Below are 26,403 nucleotides of genomic sequence, written 5' to 3'. Positions count from 1 at the left end.
CCTACCCCACTCCACTGTGAGAAGTTAGCCTGGCATATGATGTCCACTAGTTCTAGTGGGCACCTTGCACCAATCTAATCGACCCGTATTGATGGTGGTTGTAAAGTCAACCTTATAGAAAGCTATCATAGTGGTAGCATGGACCAGCAGTCATCAGACTAAGACTTCAGAGAGCGTATTCAGCAAGTTGTTTTACCAATTATCATCCCTTGAGTACCAAATGAAAGGACAGCAACCAAGGTATATATAAAAATATATATGTTGTTATTCTAAACACAACCACTCTGCACTCTTTATGAGGTCAGAGGTAAAAGTACAATACAAGTTACTCAATTACTATACGATAAATTGCACAGTATACGTTATGCCCTAGGGGCCTCAAACCATATACTAAAACAGTGGTATAAGAACCACAAGAGAATTAGAAAGCAGGCCTGGGGCCTGTGGAATCGCTGGAGCTACTCTAAACAACCAAAGGTTAGGAAGTAGGAGGCCCACGGGAGACGTGTGCAGTGTCTAAACACAGACGCAGGTTACCATTGACTTTCTATGGGAAACGAAGAAGTTACACATTTACAATTAAGGACACTTCCGGATGGACTACGATGGAACCCTTTTAAACTAGGACACTTCGAGAGTCGAGACCCACGAGAGCACTGGAGTACTCGTGTTACCTCACCCAGGGAAGCCGGGTGCTTAGGTGTTTTTTCGCGTTGGGTTTCGCCGTCGTTTTCAATGGAGAGCGGCAAAGAAGTGCTGCAGGCGACCAGTGGAAAAGTGTCCGGGTGGATCCAATGGTGGAACGAAGATCTGTAGAACCTGAAAGCAGAAGGGACAGAGTCTGGGTCACTTGCCAGTGACCAGTGCGGCGATAGAAAGATGCAACCAGATGTCGGGTGATTTCAGGTGAAGATGTGAAGTTTGTCTCTTCAGCCACGAGGACCAGGAGGCGTCGACGACGACCAAGAGCTAGATTAGAGCTGTCTCAAGAAGGATCTAGTTGACTGCGGTGTCTGTATCCGGACTGGACCCAACAAGCCTTGGCAATTCAACCCACGCAGGATGTCGAGATTGGCTACGGTGCAGACCAGTAAGGTCTGAGGAACTTCTCTTTGTAGGGAAGTTGGAGCAAGCCTGGAGCAGCCAGGAAAGCAAGTTAGATTCAAAAGAAAGTCTTTGGGGGCTCACTAGCCAACGGACTAGGAACCGCGAAGACTCGTTGAGCTGAAATGCAAAAGCGGGGCCCACGGGTCACTCGTGAATTGGGGGCCTCTGAGCTTCGGTGCAAATGGTGCTCGGGTCTGGGGCTTCAAGCACCCCAATGCACGACTTCGAGTTACCTCGTGAAGTGAGTGCAGCTTGCAAAATGCAGCATGTCCAAGAGTTCCGGTCCCACGTCTCTCGTGTCCGCCACTGGTCTCAGCTTTGCTGCGAGCGAAGGTCTGGGTCAGAGCTGTCTGGAAGTCCGTGTCCTGTGTCGCAAATTCTTCGGGATCCGGCGGGAGCCTCAAAAATGCAAACCGGCAAAGTTGCTGTTGGTGCCGGTTTGACCAGTGTGGTCACTCCTTGACCACAAGGGAGATGACTTCCGTCTTCCAGTCGAAATGGAATGTCGAAGGTCCTGGATTTATGTTTCAAAGTTTCGTCCAGGGTAATCTAAAATCTTAGTTACTGGGTTCCTATACTTCTGCTAAGTGTAGGGACTGGACTACCCTTCCCTCCTGTGGGTGGACCTGGGAAGAGGGTGGTTACACCCCTTTCCCTTTGTCCAGTTTCGCGCCAGAGCTGGGGCAGAGTGCCCCAGCAACCGGTTTGAACTGGGAAATACATGGAGCACCTTGTGTGCCCCAGGCAGTGTCTTGGAAGCATTCACTGAAAGCAGCCCTCCCTGCCCCAATACACAAAAGCCTGTCTGGGGAGGTGCCAGCACCTCCTTGGACAGGAAACCCATTGTCCAGGCCTCCCCCTGCCGGAGTTTCGTCCTGCAACAGGAGGACAGACTTGTGTGTGAACCAGTAACTACATGTTTTTTCCCTCTAGAAGGGTGGAAGGCTACCCCCGCCGCCAGGACTGGCGGGGTGGGGGTGGGGGTGGGGGCAGGGGGGGTTGGTAGTATTCCAAAGTGTTTGACACCTTACACAAGATGTTTTGATAAAGTCGGACCACAGTTAGCATTAACCGCGAGGATTATAATGCACTTAAGAGTATATGGTATGGCTATATCATAGTCCGCTATAAGGAGATGGTTCCGAAAGCTGCAGAGGGGCTCAGCTCATGCTAGGGCACCCTCTCCCATAAAACCAAGCACTCTGCCTCCAGGATTGTTAAGGCCTGCCATAGCAGTGACTTATAGGTGTATATGTGTCTATAGGTATATATAGATATAGGTATACTATATCTAAGTAAGGGGTGATTACACAGGCTTTGGGAAGAGACCTGTGGTGTCAGTTTGGAAGGCCGGCCAGGGGTGGCACAATACATGCTGCAACCCCTGGTAGGCCTAGGGTGCACCTATGCCCTGGGTACCTATGGTACACTATACAGGGGCTCACAAGGGTGACCCAGTAACCAATCTGGTATGTACCTAAAGTACATGGTATCAATGTAGAGAGAGAACAGCTGGGATGTGGGCCTGATTAGCAGGTCCACAGCCACACTAAAGTCGACAAACCAGAGAATCACAGCAAAAAGTGGGGGTAACCATAGGAAGCAGACCCTACTCTCCTACATCCACCATACCCCAATCTAACCATCTCTACCCACCCACTCTAATCTACCCCACTCCAGTCAACACCACCCAACTCTAGACTACTCCACTCCACCCTACCTCAACCTATCACATTCCACATATACTACACTCCAATGTACCCCACTCCAATCTATTTCACTCCACTCCAGTTTACCCCGCACCAATCTACCCCAACCTCCCCAATGTACCCCAGTGCACCCCAATCTCCCCCACTCCAGTCTGCCCCACTCCACTCTACTCCACTTCAATCTATCCCACTTTACCCTATTCTACTCCTATCGACCCCACTCACCTCCAATCTTCTTCACTCCACCCCAATTTACCCCAACCACTCCAATGAACCCCACTCCACCCCAATCTATTTATTTATTTTTATTTATTTATGGTATTTATAGAGCGCTCTATCACCTAACAGGCATCCTGGCGCTGAAAACAATAGTGTGATGATCAGACTTAAGTTCTAGGAGACACAAAATGATCAGTTAAGGACTAGGAAAGAGCCACGTTTTTAATCTCTTCCTAAAAAGGAGGCGGTCCTCCATTTGTCTCCGCTCCAGAGGGAGCCTATTCCACAGTCGCGCAGCTGCAGTGCCAAAGGCCCTAACGTCTTATTTCAGTTTTTTTGTACCTAGGCACCTTTACCAGACTTGCTGTAGAAGAGAGGAGGCTTCGCCCTGGAACATACCACGCAAATTTCCTTCTCAGCAGTGTCGGCCATGCAGAGCTTTAAAAACTATACACAAGGATTTAAACTGGACTCTCTGGAATATCGGAAGCCAGTGCAACTCAGCCAGAGCCAAAGAAGTAGAAGCATGCCTTGATTGTCCCAAGGCAAGTTTCGCTGCTATTGCTTGAATCCTCTGGAGCCTTTCCAGTAAATATCTCAGGGACTCAAGCAATAAAGCGTTACAATAATCCGAGCCTTTCCAGTAAATATCTCAGGGACTCAAGCAATAAAGCGTTACAATAATCCAATCTGCTGACAATGGTGCATTGCACTATCAGTGCTTGTACATGCATTGATAGCAGTGGGAGAATTTTTCGCAGGGCTCTGATAATGGCAAAACAGCTCCCCACCGTTTTTTTAACCTATTCTTCAAGAGTCAGCTCACTATTGAACATAACACCCAAATTACGGACCTTCTCAACCGTCAACACTGGACTAGCTGATGCTAATGGCCAGAAGTTCAGGGGAAGCCCTGGGGGGTTCTTCCCCACTGGACAATAGAGAGGGGGCGGGGGGGGGGAGGGGGGCGACCGCCACTGCCGGTTCCTATTAGAAAGAAAAGAATGGAACCAGCTCAAAGCCGTACCTGCTATTCCTACCTCTTTAAATCTTTTCAGAAGAGTGGCATAATTGACCTGTCAAATGCGGCAGACAGGTCAAGCAGGATTAAAACCACTGCTTGACCTCTGTCTTCACGCATATGAAGCTCGTCCATCACCGTCGCACCGCCACTAAGGCCGTCTCCGTACTATGAGCTGGGCATCCTCTAAAATTCCGTTACTTTCCAGGTACTTAGAGAGCGCACAACTAACCAGGCGGTCTACAATTTTGTCGGGATAGGGTAACGGGGAGATCGGCCTGTAATTTTGAGGGCAACCTGGATCCAAAGATGTCTTTTTTAATAGCGGAGTTACCAAAGCCTGTTTCCACCCTGTTGGTACTGTTCCACTCAGAAGAGATTGGTTACAAATATGGCGATGAGTAGGGAATAATTCTGCTCCCATCTCCTTCCACACCTTATGCGGTAAAGGGTCCAAAGGTGACCCTGAAGAGATACCCAAAGCCATTTTATAAAACTCCTCCTCCGATGGTATCTCAAAATCAGTTAAAGTGGGCCGCAGCACTATCTCTTCACCTTCCACCACAATCTCCTCCTGTATCAAAGCCCCTCCAAGGCCATCAATGATATTTTTAATTTTTTCATTGAAAAACTTGGCCAAGCTGTCACACAACTCATGAGTCTGAGGCGTCTGATTCTTAGCGCACTCCGGACTGGACAGATTATTCAAAATATTAAAAATGCTCCTGTTGCCATTCGGCACATTTGAAATAGTCCTGAAAAAATACTCTGATTTTACAATGATTATTTTCTTCTTATAACTGGTAATTAAAGATTTCCAGGCAATTCTATCTTTCCCTTCATACGTCCTCCACCTCCTTTCTGCCTGCTTACACTCAAGCTTAAGATTTTTCAATATATCATTGAACCAGGGTGCCGAAGGTCTACCCACTTTCTTATGGTTCTTTCACGGGGCAATCTGATCCAGAGTTGAGAATCTCTGTGCACAAAGATCCATAATTCTCCTCCACCTGCCTATTAGCCTTAAAACAGTCTTTCAGAGCAAACACCGGAAGGGTGTCACATTTTTTTAAGAGGGACTTCCAATTCCTGCTAAGGTTATTCCTAGTTTCTCTGACATTCGAATAACTAAAATTTAGGTCAGAGACCTGGAACTTAATCAGAAAATGGTCAGTCCATTATTGATAGAATATCCAGGACTCACAACCAAGTGTTATCAGAATATCAGATCAAGAATGTGACCTCCCTTATGTGTCGGTTCATCAACTAGCTGATCTAAGTTAAAACCTTCACATGATTGTACGAGGTTAATATGGCTGGAGTCAAGACTTCCATTGCATCACAGGTTGAAATCGCCCAACAGCAGTAGTCTGGCGTGCGTAGCCGCCATATTACTAATGGTTTCAATCACTGAGTGTATTTGTTGCGAATTGATAGCCCCTGGAGGTCTATAGCATACAATCCCAGTCAATACATTGCGTTCTTTTATGCTGAATCCCAACATTTCATTCCCCTCTGTCGCATCAACATCTATTACAGTCAGGTTCCAGGTGTCTTTAAAAATAACCCCTACCCCTCCCGCTTATTCTAGGTTTATGAACAATTTTGTAGCCAGGCGGACACGCAGGTCCTAGCTCTAGATCGCAGTCGGGATGTGTCCAGGTTTCTGCCATAAATAATGTTAGATCTGGGGTCTCTAGTTGGCAATGGTATTCACCTTTGTCCAAATAGGGACTCTTACTTCTAAGTCGGGATAAGGGGATTACACTTCTTAATAACCCCTGCTCACCCCCTTGATAGCTTGGCACGAGCAGACAGGCTTATCTCAGAGACAGTGTGTTAAGCATTTGTGAATATACACAGTAATACAGTGAAAACAATACAGATGGACACAACACAGGTTTTATAAAAATAAGTATTCTTTATATAGACTCAACCACAAGACTACAAACTACAAAAATCCACAATACTACACTTAAGATTACTTAAAAGATGATTAAAGTTGCTTAGTTCAAGTTGTTGGTAAATGCGACAAAGTTCTCAACAAAGTACCTGGATGCGTAACGCAAAGTAAACAAAATGCTGGCTCCACCACAGGAGGTGGAGCCAGCATTGTAGAGGGAAGGCCCAGCCCAATTCAGGTCCCAGGTGCAACTCCTCTCTCCCATCTAGATGCAGATCTCTCTATTCACCACAGAGCTGCCCCAGCATGTCTCCTGGAATCCCCCAGCCCTGTCACTCACAAACCCAGACAAGGAATACACAACCTAGCAGAGGGAGGGCAGGATAGTTAGGCTAGAAAATACCTACTTTCTAAAAGTGGTATTTTCAAACACAGAATATTAAGACCAACTTTACTAAAAGATGTATTTTATTATTCTGTTTTCAGGCATACTAAATTCGAATTTCTACCATGTTTCCAGAGCCATTTAGGATTATAAGAATGTAATATTCTAACTGCCCATTCTGGCCTATGCGAACAGGTAGCCTTCAATAGTGAAAAGCGAAAATGGCTGTAATTCACTATTAGAACATGATACACACATCTGAGCATGTCCTACCTTGTTATTACAATGCACCCTGCCCTTGGGCCTACCATAGGGGTGTCTAACATGAAGCAAAGGGAAGGTTTAGGGACTGGCAAGTGGGTGCACTTGGCCAAGTCGACATGGCAGTGCTAGACCGCACACAGGTCATGCAATGGCAGGCCTGAGACACACTTTACAAGCTTCTTCTGTGGGTGGCACAATCAGTGCTGCAAGCCCACTAGCAGCATTTTATTTACAAGGCCTGGGCACACATGGTGCACTGTACTAGGGGCTGACAGATAAATCAAATAACTCAATCATGGAATAACCAATTAGTACATAAATTTAACATAGGAAGCACTTTCACTGTGGCGCTGATTAGCAGTGGCACAGTGCCAAAGCATAAAACCAGCAAAAACATAGCAAAACAGAGGAGGCAATCCATCAAAATGGAAGGGAGACTCACGCCAATGATGCCAGGTCTAACAAATTCATGAGACTCCAAGAACAGTTGGATCTCAACACAATGTTTTAGGCATTGATCTAACATTTGGTAGACCACAAATAGGACGGTCCTGTTTGATAAAATCTGATAGGGGATAGGCAGACTCCTCTATTTTCTACTTTCCCCTCTCTGTCCCCGTCTTACCTATCCTCCGTAGTTCATCGCCCGAATAACTTAGGTGGTGGTCAGGCGTGCTGTTTCTCTGGGATCACCCCAACCGGGCAGCATGGCTGGCGCTGTGTGCTAACGGTGCACTGACTGGCGCAGACGGGCTTGCCTTTGGCTCGCCTTCGGCGCGCCCGCTGCTCGCATCCACGCCAGCTTGCACCTTTATTGTCTAGAGCCCCCAACAACTGAACCGCTAACCTCCAAGATGGCGGGTCAGCTCAATGAACGGGCACCGCATAACAGGAGTCAGCGGGAGCAATCACCGTGAGTAGCCCTGTTACGCTCCCATTTCCCTTAGAAGAAGAGCAGTGTCGCTGTTATTAATATTAAAATTCCTAAAAACTCTGTGCAGTATAGTCAATTCTTTTACAAAGATTCCTGTGCTAATCCCGATTCAATTTAAAAAAAGTTCTTGAGCTCTCTGCAATAGCGCCTCAATGTTTTAAAATCTAAGAAATGAATAATGTGCAAAAACACAATCAGTTACAAAGCCGCCCCGTGCATCAGCCTTCACGTTCTACACAATTGGGTATCTTTCCCGCCCGCTCTAATCACCCCACTCTACTGAACCCCCACTCTAATGAATCCCCACTCACTCTACCTCACCCCAGCCTATTCCACTCTAATCTGCCCCACTCCACTGATCTTTCACTCAATTCTAGCCCACTCCACTCTACCCCACTCAATTCTAGCCTAATTTACTCCACTCAAACCCAGTCCATCTTACCCCACTCCAAATTATCCCACTCCAATATACTCCACTCTAGTCTACCCCCTTCACTGTGAAGAGAACACCTTCCACCGAGAGACACTAGACCCCCAGCCCACCTAACCTCTCTTCCCAGAGCCCCATCTACTAAGAATCCGAGCAAAGAAAGGTCCCCCATTAACTGCATGCTCCTAAACTGCAGATCGGCCTCTAAACATGCAACCGAACTAGAAGAAGCCACCCTCTCCCATGACATAGACATAGCATTCATCACGGAGACCTGGCTCAACAATCTCTTACCCCAGCATGGAAATGCTAGTGCCTCCAGGATTCACAAAGATCAAAAAAGACCGACAAGAGCAAAGGGGAGGGGGCATAGCTATAATTCACCAGAACATCATGTGCATCGTGGAAATTGCATCCTGCCTGTATAGCACCTATGAGTGTCTCTCAGTCAATATCAAGACATGCAATAACAGGCCATCAATTTGCCATCTCTTTTACCACCCCCAAGGCAACTCCTCCGAATTCGGGGAACACCTTTCTGACTTGATTACACATTGTGCACTCGGTAACTCAAACAATATAATTCTAGGCGACCTCAATCTAAGATGGAATGAAACAAAAAACCTGCTCATTCAATCCCTAAACAACAACCTACTAGAAAACAATCTGACCCAGCACTGCTCAGAAGAAACTTGCCACAGAGGAGCAGCACTCAACGCAATTATTGCCGAAATCAATGTAATCACCATTGACCACATCCTTCCCGTAGACTGGTCCGACCATCACATCATCCTTTTCTGCATTAACCAAGCGGTCCTAACTCAATACCCCAAGCAGGACCCCCCCACCAAATGGGTTAGGAACACAGCTCAGATCCCTCGAGCTGCTCTAGAAGAAAGAATAAGCTTGCTCCTCCCCAACAGCACTGATCACCTCTCCACTATTGAACTCACCTCTCTTTACAACTCCAATATGACGCTCACCCTAGACAGCCTTGCGCCTCTGAAAATAAAAAAAATCCTGGAGCATTCATCCAGATCATAGTTCACCAGTGACATCAATGAAGAAAGAAGACATCTAAGAGCCTCAGAAAGAATCTGGGGGAACAATCCCACCGCCCTCCATCGCGATCAGCTCCAAACAGCCCACAGGAACTACAAAAAGCACATTAAGAACAAAAAGACATCTTTCTTTTGTTCTGCACTAGACACCGCAAAAAAACGACCAAAGAGCTCTTCAATATCATCAGGAATCCAACCTCTAAGCCAGTGACATCCTCAACTCAGGCATCCAATGAACGCTGTGAAAACTTTTTCAATGACAAAATTGCTAAGATCGACCTCTCATTTGGCTCAAATCTCATCCCCTCCGCCGAGATCCAGGCGTCTGAATCAAACGATTATGCCTCCGTAATCCCCCCAAAACAATGGCCTTCCTTCATTCCCATTCAGGAAGCAGAGATAATCAAACTAATCTCTCAAAGTTAAACCCTCATCCCACGCCCTGGATCAGCTACCCCCTCAATTGACCAAAGACCTGAAGCTCGTCCTAGCTCCGCTATGGTGCAAGATCATTAACAGTTCACTGAGCTCAGGAGTCGTTGCAGACTGCCTCAAAGTTGGCCAAGTCACTTCACTGCTGAAAAAGCCAGGTCTAGACACTGAGAATCTGAACAACTTTAGACCTGTATTGAACTTACCTCTTATATCCAAAAGCCTGGAAAGATGTGTACTTCATCAGCTGACGCTACACTTGCACAACATCAATCTCCTAGACCCCCACGAATCGGGCTTCAGAAAGGGCTGCAGCACTGATACCGCAATCCTTAATGTCATAGACGATCTACAGAAGTCACTTGACTCGGACCAATGCTGCCTTCTCATCCTCCTGGACCTATTGGTTGCATTCAATACAGTTGATCACAAACTGCTCATCAAGGATCTACAAGAAAGGGCTGGCCTTGAAGAGACAGTGTTCCACTGGTTCTCTTCCTTTCTCCACAACCACTCACAAATAATAAAAATTAAAAACTTTGAGTCCGACCTTCACCCTGTCAACAGGGGTGTTCCACAAGGATCAGTGCTCTCCCCTCAGCTTTTCAACATTTACATTGAACCCCTTACCACTCTACTGTGGTAAATTTTAATTACCTATACGGAATTTATGCGGTAAAGTTCAATAAGAATAACTCAGTCAAAATGAAAAGGCAGAGTCCGTGGTATCTGAGGTTTAAAAGGGGTTTTATTCCTTAAAAAGGAATTGGTTCGAACCAGGTAGCATGACTCATCGCCACGAGGGTTCAGAGTGGGAATTGCAATGGACATGTACAATGATTTATTAACAGTTAATCATATATATAGTCATTTCATACAGTAACATTGAATGCAGAAGGCGTAACAGCTGAGAGAAACGAGATAAGAACAGAAATACGTAACAGAAGGCGTGCACTAGGGCGTACACGGAGGTGTGTGCATGAAACGTCACATAAAGGTGTCATAAGTGGGTGGATCCCTAGAAGGATCCTGCAGAGTCAGCAAGAACATGTGGCAGAGAAGCGCGCGCAGCAGCATGACGTGTGATTGACGTGGAACTGGAGGGTGAAGGGGACTTGACATTTAGCCCTACATGTGGAGACAGAAGTCTGGAGTGTCAGAACAACCTAATCCCAAATCATATCTAGTATCTTGTGTTTGAGGAACTGTATTATCTAGAAGGAAAGGTCTCTCGGGCAGAGGCAATTCTATACTGACTGCTAGTGCGTGCATATGCGACTACGTGTCTACAGGAGATGTGAGGGGCCATGGGCCTACCATGGTAACGGAAGCTATGAATTACTTGCATGGAGACAGAAAAGGCCGGGCCCTTTGCTCTGCAGCTGGGAAGGATGTTTACCTAAACTACTAGACAGGAATGTATTTTTCGAGGAGCGGAGCAGATAACTTGAAGGCTGAATACAGTCTTGGCAGGCCGGCAGGCTGAGCCAGGCACCGCTAGCCGCGCAGGGAGTGAGTGAAAGGTCATGGATACAGATGCAGGTCCAGGCTGCAGCTTCCAGAGGCAGAAGGCAGGAGAAAGCTTGAATGGCAGAAAACAAGGCCCAGCTCGCCAGGGCCAGAAAAACGTGAAAGTGCACCATGTAAAGACGTTGGCAAGGCACACTTAGGAACTGAATATCTGACCCATTCATGGTGGATCTGAAAGAGGACATGTTAACGTTGGACGCAAATGTATTTGCGTCTTCATAGCTGGTTGTGGAGGGAACTTACATGTACTAGAAGCATGTACATGGAGCCGTTGGGGTCTACGATAGGGGACACAATTGACCATAAAAATTCATATTACCTCACTACTCCGGAAATCCAACATTCCTTTCCACCTGTATGCGGATGACACACAACTCTATCTGGAAACCACCTACATTTGCGACATCCAGAGACTCTACGCCACGCTCAGAGAGGTACAATACTGGCTCTCAAACAATCACCTGAAACTCAATCAAGAGAAAACGGAAATACTCCTCATTTCCAACAAGGACAAAAACCCAAAAACCGCAGAATGGCTCAAAGCTATTGATGCCCTTCAGAGGCGCAACTAGAGCCAAATTTCGGGGGGGGGGGGGTGAACCTTTAATCAGTAGGCAGAGTGGAGCTGCAGGGGCTCATAGAAGGGGTGAAACAACTGCAAGGTCTAATTAACATTCAAATGGTCTTTTAAAGACCTGTGAAACGTTCGGGTGCGGCTGTGTGTGTGCCCGGGATCTGTCTCCTCCCGGGCTGCCACACACGACTGGGGGGGCTGAAGCCCGGTGAGTTCAATGGGTGTTGCGCGCCTGATGCCCTAATGGTAACCTGGCGGATTCGGTAAAATCTCTAGATATCACCTTAGACCCGAAACTGGACATGAAAAAACATATCACAAGGTCCGCAAAAAGTGCCTTCATCAATTTGAAATTACTGTACAAAATAAAACCATTCCTCCTGCCCAAGGTCCTTCAACAAGCTGGTGCTCTCCAGAATGGACTATGGGATTGCAGCCCTGACTGGCACAGCAAAATCCCACCTCGCCCCCCTGAAAACAACCTTTAATGCAGCAGCCAGAATGGTCACTGGAACTAAGAAATCTGATCACATCTCCCCTGCACTCAGAGAACTCAAATTGCTCCCAATTGAGTTGAGAGCTAGCTTCAGAACAGCCTGCCTCACCCACAAAGCCCTGCACACAAGCAAACCGGAATACCTGGCTGCCAAACTCAAAATGGCCGGCCAGTCCAGGAACCTCAGGAGCTCCAACACACTGCTACTCATCCTGCTGAAAACTCTCATGCAAAAAAACGCAGCAAAATTGATTGCCGGAAACGCCCCCAAAATCTGGAACTCCATCCCCCCACATCAGAACGATCCCCTCATTTCCAAAATTCAAAAATCTGTTCAAAATCCTCTTCCTCGGCCGCTCTCGGACGAACTGATAGGAGCCAAGGATGCACCCTAGCATTCACTCCATCTAACTTTAATTTTAGACTGGTGACACTGACTCAGATCAAGAAAACTTTTTGGACACTCGTCCTGTGTGACTAAAGAAACTTTTTGGAGGCCTGTCTTGTTTGACCTGCACCCTTCATGACCCTCTGCGTGACTGCACCTTTGTTCGCCCAATACCCGGCTCGATCCCTATGTTTTACTATACTCTGTACTGCCTATTCGCACATAGTTTACTTGATGTAAAGCGCTTTGACACCCTCGGGTCCAGCTAGCGCTATATAAAATTCCTTTAAAAAAAAAAAAAAAAAAAAAAAATACTCCACTCAATCTACTCCAGTCTACTGTGCTATACTCCAATCTACTTGACGCCCACCCACCCCATACCAATCTACCCTATTGCACTCCAATCTCCGCTACTATACTCCAGTCTATTCCACTCCTGTAGGAGGCTGGCTCTGTATATGATATTATCACTAGGTGGTAATACCGTGCGGAGTCCAGATGATCCCCAAAAGTGTGAAGGGCTCAATGTAAAACCCAAAGTGCTGTATTTCTGGTAATGTGGGCGAGCAGCCTTAGGCCTAACTGAGAGGAGTGTAAGATATTTATTGTACAACATTGACTAATAATGGACACATGACTAAAGGAAGAGATCCAGACCAATTTTATAAAATTATACTTTGTATTTTATTTTATGACCCAGGTCTTTGTAATAAGGTAAGTAAAAATTTTTTTCTTTCAAAACACATTTTATTGAGTTTTGATACCATATAAGCCGCGTAATCTGAGACATGATAATATACATATCCATTATGAAGGACATTAACAGTTCCAGCATTCTCAACGGATATGGCTGCTATACATCTGGAGAAAGGAAAACAAACAGCAATACAACTGTATAACGGATATGGCTGCTATACATCTGGAGAAAGGAAAACAAACAGCAATACAACTGTATAAATCGTTGCGCGTCAACACCAATTGTTCTTGACCCTGTTCCCACCTGCCTGTCCCTTTAATTAGGGGCCCTGACCTAAATTGTGTTACCTTGATAATGCCAACAGCTCTGATTTCATAGTCTAATCACTGACCCTGTGAAGTGTGAGAATCTGGTGCCAACCCTTAAAAATCTGCCCATCTTTGCCATAGTTCATTGTGTTTTTGTGTGCAATAAAAATAGGGAGTTCCAGGCCCATATTGAAGCCCATGCCCTTCTTCCATGTACCTAAGCGAGGTGGTGTTTCTGCTTTCCCGAGTCTTGCAATGTCTCGCTTGGCTAGTGTTAGGCCCAGAAAGAGTAGGTGTCGCTTATATCTATTCACTCCTATTCCCTCGATGCAATATAGTATTATGAATTTTGGAGATCTGGGGAGGTCCCATGCCAACACTTCTGTCAGGTAGTTTTTAATGCCGCTCTAGAAACAATCTAGGGCTGTGCATTATTCCACCATCTAGTGGTTGGGTCTGGAATTGTAGTATTTATTCTTCCTTTTTTTTGGGTGGGCGTCGACGTACCGCCATTTGGTGTCCTGCTGTGACAACGTGCTTCCTCCGGAAGCTCCCACCTTTGGTCGCAATCTTCAGATTCTTTTTCTCCGCCTTTGGGTCTGGATCGATACGGAAGGAGCTCCCAAGATTGGAGAGAAGAGTCAACTAAAAGAAAACAAAAACCAGTAGGACGTCTTTATCGACTTTCAACACAAGACGACCAGAGTTTGACGAAAGGTCGAAAAACAAGATCTTCGATCGGAGAATGCGCTTGCAGGGGGCTCCCTGTTCGCGGTAATGGACAAAACATTGTTCAAGTTTTGCAAGAACTGTCACCACGAGTACGCACAGAAGGTTCAGCACCCGGTCTGCAATCTGTGCCTGCTGCTGGTTCATCTGTGCGATGACTGTAATGCCTGCTACGTCTTCACTCCGAAGATGTTGAGGGTGAGAGAAAGGCAGCGACGAGCCAACTACAACATGCAAGGCCATTTACCACCACCTTTGCTGCGAGACCTGGGACTCTCCAGTGAGGATGAAGATAACGTCGCCGAAGGGCCAGAGGGCGACGAGGACAGAGAGGTTTTGGTCATGGAGATCGAGAAGAAGACTTCGAAGGAGGTAAGAGAGTCGTCGACCTCGAAAAAACTAGAAGAGTCTCGAAAATCAGACTCTAGACCTCCAAAGGGAGCCTCGGTATCAAAGCATTCGGCAACCTCAGCTGCACCCAATCAAAAACACACCGTAGGATCCTTGGATAAATACTCTGGATCGACTAAGTTCCTCGAAAAGGCAAAAACGTCGAAAGACAGTCTGGAAAAGGACGCCTCTGTGTAGTAAAAAAGAGAGGCCCAAACAAACTTTCACAACCTGTTCGATGTCAACAGCCGAAAAACACGAAGCCGAAAATCTCGACGCCAAAACACATGCGGGCAAAATAGAGAAAAAGGGGAAAAAGAAAAAAATAGGAAAAGGCTCAAAGCCTAGATGGCTAATATTTTACAACTTAAAAAAGACTTTGATGGAAGCTTGAAGCAATTCAAGATACTTTTGAATACAAAAAATATGGAAGGCGAAAAGGTCGTCAAAGATCTATTACCGCTGACAACACCTGAACCGATCGAAGAAGAAGAGGAGGAATCATTCTTCTTCGGAGAAGACGTCTAGGGGGACGAACAGACATATGCCCAATCTGCAATTTCGGAGACTCAAGACCTGCAATGGCAAGATCTCGATGCTGAATCACCGGATGAGGCTGTGGAAACATATCCTTCGAGGCCATCAACCCCAGACAACGTTGGCACGTATAATCGGGTGATTAAAAAAGCTGCTGAGACTTATGTTCAACTTGAGGAAGAAAAACCACAGTCATGTTTTATATTAGAGACACTGATGCCTACACAATCCAGAAATCAATTCCTCCCCATGCTGCATGCAAGGCTATCACACCAAGAGCAGCAAAGAGGTATAAGCACTGCTCTAAGGATCCCATATACATCAAGGGATCTGTGCCAGCTGACTCCATTATTACTTCAACAGCATCGAAAAGAGCAAATGTACCAACTACAGTAGGACCTCCTCCTGACAAAGAAAGCAAGAGGATGGACCTGGTAGGAAGGACGGTGGAAAGAAGTGCAGCTAGTCAATGGCGCATAGCCAATTCAAATGCGTTGTTGAACAGACATGCTTATCAACATTTTGGAGGAGGTAGGAGAATTGTTAAAATATCTACCTGAACAATTCCAAAAAGGAGCTAGCCACTTGGTGGAAGAGGGTAAAAACATTTCAAATACATGTTTAAAATCGGCCCTGGATGCTGCTGAAACATCAAGCAGACAAATGATGATTGGTATCACAGAAAGGAGGAACTCATGGCTTAGAATCTTAGGCTTCGAGGCAGAAGTACAGAGTAAAATAATTAACCCCATTCAATGGGGAGCAATTGTTTGGAAGTGTGGTTGATGAAAAGCCAATCAACTTAAAAAGGATAACGAAACTGGAAGGTCTATGGGGGCTCTACAGTTCAGAGGCATGCGTAAAGGCACACCATCAACGAGACCCGCGGCGAGAGTTACAAACCAACCCAGTACCTCACATCAAGGTTACCAGCAAACGTATCAAGCTGGAAACCAGGGACAACAACAGGTACAACAGCAAAGCTGGCAATGCCCAGGAAGAGCATCCTTTCGAGGGGGCCCATTGGCAGTCAGCCACAAAGAGGTGGACAACAAACCTCTAATAAGTGACTGCGCTCACAAAAAGGTACACTCGCTAACAACAGCAGTGAGAGTACACACAAAAAAACACAAGTACAAAGACAAAATCAAACCAGTTTACAGTTCCTCCAACATACTACCCCAGTAGGAGGCAGACTACGTTTTTCCCTACAAAAGTGAAGGGAAATAACCACAGACAAATGGATTTTAAACATAATGCAGTATGGTTACTGCATAGAGTTAACGAAACAGCCCCCAAACAGGAGGCCAAAGCTAAAGAGGTATTCCAAAGAAGAATTATCTCACCTAGTCAAAGAAGTGCAGGAACTTCAGGAAAAACATGCAATAGAGCACGTACCACACAGAGAAAAGAACGACTGAGTGTATTCAACATACTTCAAATTCCATAGGTGGATGGAACATTACGGCCAATCTTAGACCTAAGGTTTCTAAACAAATCTAAAGACACAAGGATTCAAAATGACTACACTGCAATAAGTGCTACCTCAGTTGCAGAAGGGAGACTACATGGCAACATTAGACTTAAGAGATGCATATTTGCACATCTCAATAAACAAAAGACACAAGACTGTTAAGATTTGTAGTGGACAAACACTACCAATTCGAAGTACTCCCATTCGGACTAAAATCTGCACCAAGAGTGTCTACAAAGTGCCTAGCAGAAGCAGCACATCTCTGAAGGCAGGGGATTCATGTGTACCCCTACTTGGACGACTGGTTAGTAAGAGCAAACTCTTACAACCTATGCAAACAGCATATACAACAAGTGATAGAGACACTAGTTCAGCTGGGCTTCTCCATACATCTTGAAAAATCATCAATAGAACCAGAACTTATTAAGGTGTCCTTAGGAGCAGAAATAAATACAGTGTTAGGGAGAGCATACCCAAGCGAGAAGAGGAGATCAGCCCTATTGAAGGAGTCTCACTTACACCAGAGGGGGCATCATCTGACTGTTGTGATGGGGGGGGGGGGGGGAATTACTAGGAATGATGCCCTTATGCATTCATTTAATTTCCAGTTTCGTCTACACATGAGACCATTTCAAGAAGTCACAGGCAACAGGGAGTTGGGAGGTTCTAAAGGTTGTAACAAGAAAATTTCACCAAGAGATGGCATAGTGGAACCAACAAACATAGCACAGGGTAGACTTTTCACACTACCAACTCCAACAGTGACCATTACAGATGCATCCCTAATAGGATGGGGAGCACACATGAACAACCTCAAAGTAAGGGATTGTGGACACAGGAAGATGCAATGAAACACATCAATATCTTGGAACTAAAAACAGTATTCTTAGCCTTAAAAGCCTTTCAGAAAAAGCTCTATGGGAAAAGGGTGTTGATACAAACCGACAACACAACAACAATGTTTTACATAAATAAATAAGGAGGGACTCGGTCTGTAGCACTATCGTCGCTAACCTAAGAGATTTACAGATGGTGAATCCCAAGCGGAATAGACATTGTAGCAATACACCTACCAGGAAAAGACAATATAGAAGCAGACCGACTGAGCAGACCTACAACATCATCCCACGAGTGGGAACTAAACCAAAAAGAAGTGCAAAAGATTTTCACGAAATGGGAGACACCACAAATAGACCAATTTGCAACACCCCACAATGCAAAATGCCAAAACTTCGCATCCAGGCGACCTTGCAATCAGTCCCAAGGGAATGTGCTATTGATAGACTGGTCGGGGATATTAGCTTATGCTTTTCCCCCAATATCGTTACTGAACGAGCTGATAAGCAAATGCAGGATCGGCAAAATGACAATGATACTCATTGCACCACAGTGGGCCAGAAAAACCTGGTTCTCAGAAATAAAGGAAATGTCTCAAGGAACAATCCGCAAACTTCCAAAATGAAAAGATTTGCGAATAATGTAAAATGGGAAAGTGCTTCATCCAGAACCAGAGAACTTAGGCTTAGCGGCATGGCTCCTGAAGACTTAGAATTCGCACATCTCAAACTACAAGTTAGCACAATGGCTGTCCTGAGAGAAGCGAGAAAACCAACAACAAGGAAATATTATATTGCAAAATGGAAAAGATACACACATTGGTGTCATAAAAAACGTCTTTCAAGAAAGATTACAAAAGAAAAAACTGTACTAAAGTATTTGACACATTTCCTACTAAGTAAATTATATTTTACTTCACTAAAAGTACACTTAGCAACAATTCAACAATTGTAGCGTATACAAGAGGTGAAACTGGGATGAGTTTCTTCACTTCACATGTGGTCAAACGGTTCCTTGAAGGGGCAAAAAGAATTGCACCACCAAAAATTGTACCAGCACCAACATGGAGTTTTAACATAGTTCTAGCGCAAATGATGAAAGCACCATTCGAACCACTACACAAAGCAACACCACAAATACGCATGCTAAAACCTGCCTTTTTAATAGCAATAACATCCCTACGTAGAGTTAGCGAGCTGCAGGCACTAACGCTACAGGAACCCTACTTCCAAATACATAGCAACAGGATCGTCATGAGAACAGATCCGCAATTCATACCAAAGGTGGTATTAAAATTTCACATAAATCGGAGTATTCAGATACCAAGTTTCTTTCAAAATCCAAAGACCAAAGCGTAAAGAGCTTTGCACACACTTGCCGCAAGAAGAACGGTCATGTATTACATTGAAAGAACTAAGGAATACAGAAAAACAAAACAGGTATTTGTCTCCTTTGCAAAAAGTTTTCTGGGAAGGCCAGTAACCAAAAACACATTTGCAAGATTGATAGCCCAATCCATACAATTATGCCTCAAGCAAGCAGGACAGACTTTACAAAGTGCGCCACTGGCACACTCAACTAGGAAGAAAGGAGCAACTATTGCATTTCTAGCCAAAACACGCCAATGCAAGACATCTGCATGGCTGCAACGTGGTCTTCAGTACACACATTCACAAAGCATTACTGTGTGGACATTCAAATGAACAAAGAAGCACAAGTAGGACAAAGTCTTACAGCATCTATTTACAAACCAAAGTTCATCTTCCACCCAACCACCACAAGACTAGCAAACTGCTACAAAGTCTATGCACAGCATGTGAATCCAGTAAAGATTCACGCTGCAAAACGAATAGTTTCTTACCCGTCGGTGTAGTTTTGCAGCTTGAAGAATGTTCTGTATTCACTAGCTAAACCACCCTCCTCCATCAAGGGAGAGGCCAATAAGGAGGAGAAAATAAAAATCCAAAGATGACGACGAAAGGTGTGGAAGCTTCCGGAGGAAACACGTCGATGTCACATAAGGACACCGACTGGTGGTACGTCGATGCCCACCTGTAAGAAAATGACTCTATATATACTGGGCCAAAGTAAGGTACAGAGTCCACAGTCCTCAGAGGTTTGGCAGAGGCTAAAGTTAGATATAACCTTACTCTCTAAAGTGGTAGCTTGGTCGAGCAGTAAGGCAGTATCAGAGGACAGTGTAAAGCATTTGTTGTACACACTCAGTCAGCAAATGGTCTCACACCCCAATAACTAAACTCTAGGCCAATTGTTTTGTATTAAAATAAATATTTGTTTTATTTTTAGAACCAACAAGGTATCAAAATATACTTTCGCAGAATTTGTTACTTTAGTTAAATACTTTTCAAATAGGCAATAGACTTTTTGATAACAATAGTTACAGTTGTTGCAATAGGCAACCCCATTTTAAACACAATGCAACACTGAGCTCAATGGGAATTTCTACATAAATGCAATAGATTACTTTTCTAACCACAGGACTGGATCCTAAATTCAGTCCTGGGACATCTCCTGTAAACAATTAAGTAAAAGCGTTTTGGTTACAGTAATGATTTTTAAGGAATAATATTATATTTTAAAAGTTGACAAACTTTTTCACATAGAATCACCAATGTTATCCTATGGGAGGAAATTCACTTGGCAGGTAAGTAGTGTTATTGTTACTTTTTCTTACTCATTGTTGGATCCTGGATCCAGCCCTGGTGCATCTCCTGTAAACAATTGGAAGAATGCGTTTGTCATACAGGCGATTTTTAAGGAATATTTGTAGTTTTTGAAAATCAACACTTAAAAACTTTTCTGGTAAACTATACAATGGATTCCTGTGGAAGGAAATTCAAGTTACTGGTAAGTACTGTTAAAATTACTTTTCAGGTCAGTGCTGGGCTAACAGATGCAGCATTTGGTTCTCTCCTGCTGATAACAGGTGAGTAAATCGGAATTCGTTGTTCGGCTGATTTTAGATGAACACACAAGAATTTTCAGGTGAGTCAATGTTACCCTATGGAAGAAAAGTGAGTTATCAGCTTTTGGGTAAGTACTAGACTGGCAGAGTTAAGGTTCTGGGCATAGACTCGGGGGTCTCCCAGGGTCAGGTAGGTACAGTTGGTACACCCTCAGCGGCACAGGGGCAGCCGGGTGCAAAGGAAGTTAGGCCCAATGTTATCCAACGAGAGGCAGGGGGCCTTCTGTTGGAGGCTGCTGGCAATCGGGCCACGTGGCTGTGGGAGCTGGGCTCCTGGTCACTTGCTCAGGGCATATGGGGGAATAGATTTGGAGAAAGGTTGCACTACCAGGGGCACTCGGGCGGCTGGGTGCATGGTGTTTTCGAGCCGTCGGGCACTCAATGTTATTCAATGGAGATCTTGGGAGATGAATAAATGCTGCAGGCTCGGGGACGGAGATTCTTCAGGACCGACCAACACTTCGAGATGTAAGTTGGGATCTTGGAGGATAGGTGGGCACCCAGGAGTTGGACACAGGGGGCCGTGGGGCGCAGGGGTGTCTTTTGACGTCGGGAAATCTTACCCTCTGCTGGTCGCGGTTGGAGGGGTCCCTTGCTGTGAAGCTGCAGCCATCGTCTGGATCATTGAGGAGGGTCCTTGGGCACTGGACTCCTGGTCACAATCGTCGGGGGGACGTCCTCAGGGTCTTTGTCCACTCAGGCACAGGCCGGGCCCGGCGGGTGCAAAGTGTGCTGCATTCGCGGTTCATGGCTGGCACCAGAGGTATTGTTTGAGCAGAACCACTGCTCATGGGAGTCCCAGTCTTTAAGAAATTAAAGGCAGGCAGGTCCTCTGGGGTTTTCAAGGTTGCTGTCCGCAGGATTTGCCGGGATTTAACAGGAGCAGGTTCGAGGATCAACAGGCCTGTATGGCTGGGGCCAAGTCAGTTGGTGTCGTCAGCTGCATGGCGGATCTTCTTCTTCTTGATCTTCTTTCTTGTTTTAAATTCGGGATCTGTTGAAGGAAGGTTCAGGGTGCCCCTAAATACTGAATTTAGGGTCGTTACAGGTATGGTAGGGCAGGAACCAATGGGTACCTGTCCTGGGGTGAGTACACCCCCTATCCTGCTCCTCTCCTGTGGGAGGGGGACAAGAGCCTATCTCTGATTGGACAGGGCTGGCACACCCCCTTCCCTTCCTTTGTTTTTCCAGCCTATCTTCCCACCAGAGTGGGGAGTCAGAACAGGTGGGGGCCAGTTGCTGAGTGCAGCAAGGGGCCTGAAGAAGCTCACAAAGGCGGCATGCCTTTGAAGCTCCCCCTGCCCTGGGTGAGGAGACCTAGCACCTCGTCCCTGGATGTGCATTGTTGCAGGCCCAGGAGAGCGGATGGCTCTCTACCCAGGGGTCCAGCAAAATGTTTGCTGTGTGGCAGCCTAGGCAGCCTCTCCGGCGGACACTGGTAGTTGGTTAGGTTTCAGGGGGCATCTCTAAGATGCCCCCTGTATTGATTTTTACATTAAATCCCACACTGGCATCAGTGTGGGTTAAATGTGCTGAGAAGTTTGATGCCAGGAATGGCCCTGGGTACTGTAGGGGCACAGGACTCATACACCTGTGCCCCACACCACTGGCATAGTGCACCCAGCTAGAGGGGTGACTGATGTAAGCCAGGGCAGTGTGTTTGTGGGCATGGCACACAGGGATGTGTGCCATGTCGACTCGGTTTAGTACTGTACCAAGACACTCAGCCTGCCAAGGCAGTGTGTGTGTGTCCGGGTACAGTGCCCCTAAGGGTGTCACAATAAGTGCTGCAGCCCTTAGGGGTCTTCTCTGGTTACAGTGCCCGGGTACCATTTACCAGGGTCTTACCTGTGGCCAGAGATGCCAATTGGGTTTAGGCTTTAGTGCAGTTTTTAGGGAAGGAACATAGGCCCTGGGTTCCTGATTGGCAGGGACCCAGGGCACACCAAGGAAAAGTGCATCCGGTATCAGGCAAAAAGTGGGGGTGTTACTGCAACAGAAACCCACTTCCCTACACCACCACCAACAATAAACAAGCATTTACAATGTAATGGTCTCAGCATTATTAAAGGTAGAGCTATTGGCATTGCTTCTGACATTTTTTTTTTAAATCATAAATAAATAGCATTGTCATTTACAATGCCAATAGCTTAATCCCTCGCATATGCATGACCTATTGCATTTACACCCACACAGAGCCACACACACACACAGACATACAGAGCCACCCACACAGTCATTCACATAGAGCCACCCACACACACAGAGCCACCCACACACACAGAGCCACCTACACAGAGCCACCCTCACACAGACCGAGCCACCCACACATAGAGCCACCTACAAAAAAAGCTATCTACACAGGAGGAAAAAGTAAGATGGGCAGAAAGAAAGACAAGAATGCAAGGGGAAAGGAAGAGTGAAAGAAGGAAGGAAACTTTGAAACAAAGAAGGAAGAAATGGTGAAGGGTGGAAGGATGGATGGACTTTAGAATGAACCAATTGGAGTGATGGATGGAGCAAGGGAACGATGTGTAGCAGAGTGAATTGAGGATTGGTGGAAGGATAGGTGATGGGCTAGTGACTGGATCAACGGCTAAAAAGATAAATGGATGCATGCATATACCGACGAGTGGATGGACAATGAAGGAAGCATGCAAATGTGGATGAATAAAGGGTGAACGTGAGAACCGATGGATGGATGTGTGGATGGATACGTGAAAGGAAGGATGACGAAAGGGTATAGGAAACTGTTCTAGGGAGTATGGGCTGTGTCCCTTGGTGCTATTTAAGATATGGTTCAAGGTGGGAGCTATTGTACTGTTATTCTTACTCAGTTGTTTCAAAGTCTATGAAATGCTGCAATTCAAGGAGCGCTGTCCTGCAATCCCGAATTTTCATCTGTTGACAAAGTTTGATTTGTTTCCCCTGAATGTTTTGTCAGTCTTTGTATTGCTAAATTAAAATCAACTACAATTATGTGCACCGATTAGCAAATCTATAAATATGCACTTTAATAAAGCAATCTAGAAGACTGGCTCCTACTAACAAAGAGAGAGGAATAAAATAAGATAAAAGAGTGCCTAATTATTAATGACACCATCTACAATGTGGTTTCCACTGAAATACAATCTGTCAAATGCAAGCGATTCTGAGAGGGGTAAGAATGCGGAGATTATTAAGCTGTACAGTCAGTCCCGGCTGGGGAGCACGCTATCTTCTTTTTCAAGTGGGGCAGGAACACGAAGAAGCAGAGCAGGGCCCCGCGACGACTCCGAGCACCATTCCCACGACCACGGCGGCCGCCATCAACCCGGGAGCCGCCTGCAGCGACTCCATGGACACCCACAGCACCACATCGCTCAAGCACGAGTCAGCCATCACAGCCGGAGCTGGGACAGAACGAGCCCTGCTCTCCTAGGCTCCCTCTGCGGGATGTTCCCCGTATTTGACCGGGCAGTTGGCTACTCCCCCATTTTGCTGGTGGATTCTTCCTTTTAACGATACGTAAACAAAGTATCCGCGGTGCCTCTATTAGAGGCGGGTTGCTGCCTAATATCTGCCCTGTATTTACAAAGCATTGAAAGTTTCTGAAGTGCTCGTCTGGCAACAGTTACTCTGTGCAAATCTGGGAGTGATGCGAAAAGAACAGCTGCTGGGGATTCTGGGACATTGAGTTTCTAATAGTTTTCCACTGAGAGAAAAGCTGCCAAACATTTCAAGCGCTGGCAAAAGAAGCATAGGAGACCAAGCACTTTTAATCACTTCATATTGGTTGTTTTCGTGTGTTTTTTTTGTTTCACGGTGTTCAAAAGGGAGAAGAGGTTTACATGGACAGAGTAAAGCTCACTACATATCCCGGCAGCGCGTAGGCGAGACTTGAAAACACAGGCTGACCGACCTGTTTACAACTCCAGAGAGGTGTAATGTTTTAACCAATCGGGAGAAGACAGGGCGGGGTTACAGGGCAGACTGCAGTTTAGGATTCAGGAATGTACATGTTCCACTGCGTGGGTGAGTGCTAACTCACAGGCACGCTTACTTATTGTTCAAAGAGTTAAAGAAACTTGGTAACATTACCTACCCTGCGTTTAGCGCGGCCTCGGACTTGAGCTCAAAGACATTAACCCTTCAGTGCGCACCTCTTTGTTGTCCCTGATGCTTTTTTTTTATAGCTAAGCCCGGAGCAGTCTCTTCGGGGTGGCATTGAAGAATCTGTGTCACTGGAGCATTTTGTTACAGGAGGCAATGGATTTACAATGAAACGCTGCGCTTTCCAGGAGGCGGGCAGGGCTGATGGCGGCGGCGCGGGTCCTTCTGAACTTCGAAGGGAAGTCCTGACAGAGCTCGCCCTGGGACAGAGGGGCTGCACGGTTCCCGAGACGTGCAGAAGTACTATGAGCTCTTAAAAGCAGCCCTCGTCTGAGAGCCCGTCCTGCTCTGAGGGATGCCCGGCGCTGTGCCCAGGACTCCTCGCCCTCAGAGGCCCCCCCTCCCACCCCCCGGACGGTAGCAGAGCCCTGCTCCCGTGGTGCGACCTCATCTTTTCCCCCCATCTGCTGGCGCTTGTCGCATCCCTGTGGTTGCAGGCCCTGCAGCAGCAGCGATATTCGCATAGTGACGGTACAGAGTCATTGCCGTATATCTTGGGGCAGACATACCGAAACGTATCCCTTGTTCGACCGGGTGACTCCGCAGCACAGTGGGCACCCGAACCGTTGTTCTTTACGGGCTATGCCAATATTTTTGTCGGATTTGGGGGAAAATGATACAAAAGCAAACGTTAAGTTACATGAGGCAAAGTGACCATTGTGAGCAAACAAAATACAAGAGGTAGCAAAAGGTGCATTACATGAGGAATAGACTGGGACCTCGGCGAGAGGGAGGGTGTCCCTGAACACCACCATGTTTCTCCGAGGCAATGCAGAAATGCCTCGGAGAAAGCATAGTCTATTTCCGATTCGGGGGCGTGGTTTTCGTTCTCTCCTCTTCCCATTGGCTGGAAGGTAAAATTTCAGCCAATGGGAAGAGGAGAGAAAGACAATAGAAAGAAGCTTAAAAAAAATGCCCCCGATTCCGAAAAAGACGGGGCTTGAACCGAGTGATGGCCCTCTCCTTCAATGGCAGGCCTCAGTTTAGGAAGCCAGCCAATGGAGAAGAGGGGCGGGTTCCAAGCCCCCTCTAAGAAACATTAAATCTTCTGAGCTCTGCCCACTGCTTACGCAGTGCGACTGAGTCCTCGACCTAAAAAGAGAAGAAATACTACAATTCCTGAAACAACCACTAGATGGCAGAATAATGTACAGCATGTGAATCCAGAATATTCTTCAAGCTGCAAAACTACACCGACAGGTAAGAAAGTATTTCTTTCTCACAACTCCACTCTGCCCCCATCCACCTCACAACAATCTACCCCTATCCACTCCTGTCTACCCCACTGCAATCTACCCCACTCCAATCTACCCCACTCTACTTGCTCTACCCCACTTAAATCTAACTCATTCTACTCCACTCAACTCTACCCCACTAAACTCTACCCCACTCTACTCCACTATAATCTACCCCAGTCTACCCAACTAGACTGCCCACTGCAATATACCCAACTCTACTCTATCTCAATGTACCCACCCTACTTTATCCCAAACCACTCACTCCAATCGACCCTGTTCTAATCTACCCCACTCCATGCTTCTAACGTTTAGCCATGCTGAACAGCAGCCACACTGGTGTACAGCACGGCTAAAACGCATTGCCAAAGCCCATAGCTTGCTTATGGCTGAGACCTATTGGGTTTGCCAATGCTGGATGTTTCTTTGGTGGTATTGCACTTTGAGAGCTCATATCTGGCATAAGTTATGCAGTGCAGAGATGCAGATTTAATCATGCACCCCTGTCAATGCAGTCCACTCTCGAGGTACTCCTACCAACCCCTCAACAGTTCTACATAATGAGTACTTTTCAGGCTCTTGAAACTAAAATGTTTTCTACATGC

The 26,403-nt window shown here is 46.1% G+C and overlaps 1 protein-coding gene across 2 annotated transcripts in view; it reads left to right on the top strand.

The window, feature by feature from the left end:
* Positions 1–26,403, top strand: part of MBTD1 (mbt domain containing 1) — a 947,763-nt gene that overhangs the window by 61,483 nt on the left and 859,877 nt on the right. The gene's annotated exons all lie outside the window — the stretch shown is intronic.

Source organism: Lissotriton vulgaris, chromosome 7 (assembly GCF_964263255.1).
Source record: "Lissotriton vulgaris chromosome 7, aLisVul1.2, whole genome shotgun sequence".
Lineage (NCBI taxonomy): Eukaryota > Metazoa > Chordata > Amphibia > Caudata > Salamandridae > Lissotriton > Lissotriton vulgaris.
This window is presented reverse-complemented; position numbering and strand designations above follow the sequence as displayed.